The sequence below is a fragment of the Phodopus roborovskii genome, unplaced genomic scaffold (assembly GCF_943737965.1).
Source record: "Phodopus roborovskii unplaced genomic scaffold, PHOROB, whole genome shotgun sequence".
Taxonomy (NCBI): domain Eukaryota; kingdom Metazoa; phylum Chordata; class Mammalia; order Rodentia; family Cricetidae; genus Phodopus; species Phodopus roborovskii.
Genome location: NW_026126648.1, coordinates 6,948,846 through 6,951,087, shown reverse-complemented (window position 1 = coordinate 6,951,087; position 2,242 = coordinate 6,948,846).

Genomic DNA, 2,242 nt, shown 5'->3' with positions numbered 1-2,242 from the left:
CAGTTCCCTAGGACTTTTTTATGATAGCAGAAACTTCACCCTAGAAGTCTTTGCTCTCATTATCTATGACCTCCCAAAGTCCCACCTTAGTCACAGTGTTAGTTATCCTTAAGCATATGAATTTGGAGGCTGCACTAACACCCAGCCCATAGCACAGGATCTTAGAAGTAAAGTACAAGTACACGATAGTAGACTGGGAAGCAGATTGAACTGAGCCATCAAGTTATGAATTCACATATCTGAGCATCCTTGTCAGGGTCAAGAAGAGTTTGCCAGGAATGGTGGTACAGGTCAATAATCCAGCACTTGTGTATATTGTTGGGGGGAGAAGGGGGGTATTTGGGTTTAAGGCATGAGAATCCTGAGTTTGTAAATTATGTGGGCTACATAGCCAGACCCTGTTCAAAAGAACAAAAAACCACCACCACCACAACAATACACAAAAGCAGAAACACAATGTGGAGGAGTAAAGTTGTGGAGTCTCCTATGCCAACATTTATTCTGAGCTGAGAGGCGTTTATTGCTCTGAAGACTCCTTAAGCGCTTCTGAGCCAGCACTCAGCACAGTGCCACGTATGCGACTTAGAGCTGATGAATGTTGTTTCTGTCCTCTGTCACTTGACACTTGCCCTGTTCAGTGGCATTTAAAAGGCCATGAACTAGTGATTAGACCCTCTTGTCATGTTTGTCAAATTGTCCTGACTAGAGAGCCCAACTCCTATGTCTTCCCCTGGCCCTGCCAGCAAGACCCTTGACAATGCAGTGGAATGTCAAGTGTGGTTAGACACTTTGGAAAATTCCACACTTTTCTAAACTTTCAGCTGAATGGGCAATTTCCTACTGCAATCTCAGACAATTTACTCTGAAAAAAATCTGGAAGAAATACAAGGCTACCAGAAGGCTTCCATGCAAAGAACATAGAAGTCCATTTTACTTGAAATTTACCAGTAGTACGACCCAACTGGCTCAGTGATAACTACCAAGAGAGATGCTTCTCCAAGCTGAAACTCTAATTGTACAAAACAAGCACAGAGAGGCACTTTCTGCCGGAATCTAGAAAGATAGCCATCCAGATTTAGTGGAACACATGAGTATGTCCAGGACAAAAGAAATTAAAATGCCATGGCCTTCAGTCAATTGGAGTACAGAATGGCTTGAGTAAGTGGAACACACCACTCCAAACATGCCTCTGGTCCTTATGATGCTTTCTCCTCCTCTTCCGCAGTATTCCCTGAACTCCGCCAAATGTTTGGCTATGGGACTGCATCTGTAGTAGTCAAGGGTTCAGGGACACCACAAGAAAACTCACAGGATCAACAAACCTGGGCTCACAGTGACTGTACTGACAGTAAGGGAACCCGCATGGAACTAAGCTAGGCTGTCTACATATATGTTGCAGTTGTGTAGCTTGGTCCTCTTGTGGGCAAACAGGGGCTGTCTTCGAGACTTTACTGGCGTTTGGAACCCTATTCCTCATACTGGGTCACCTAGCCCTACTTTAAAACACAGGGAGGTGCTTAGTATTACTCCAACTTGATATGCCACATCTTGTTAAATACTAATAGGACATCTGCCCTTTCCTCAATAGAAAAGAAGGGGGAGTTGGCTGGGGGATGGGAGCAGAGGGAGTGGGTTTGCCAAAGGTACTTGGAAGAGAGGAGGAAGGGAAATTGCAGTCAGGATATAAAATAAATATATAGGTGTGTTTTAAAATATGAAGCGAAGTTACTTAAAAGGTTCAAGAATACAGTGGGCATGGATGGAAGAGAGTGTGTTCAGTGGGTGTTTCTAATGTAACAATAGAAAAAGTCACTGAAATAAAAATTAATGAAAAAGGAATCATCATCCATTAAATGATTATGTGCCAAATTAATGCAAATTATGGAATTCACTTATTCATTCAACGATTATTTTCAAACACCTAACACATTGTTATATACCAGGGATGTCAAGGTAAAAAAATAAAACAATTTCTGTAGCTTTATATAGCTTAAAGCATGAGAGATACAAATAAAATAACATGAAATATACTAAGCATAACTTGCTGTGAAAGCAAATCAAGCAAGAATAAGGTCTGAAGACTGTGAGAAACAATTTTATAATTTTACATCAATATACAGAAATTGGATTAATTCAATGCAAAGCCATTATAAATGTGTCAAACCCCATTTCAAGCTGAAGACATTGTTATATGACTATGGTGACATTTGAATTCAAGTGACTTTAAAAAACAGACTCTTGA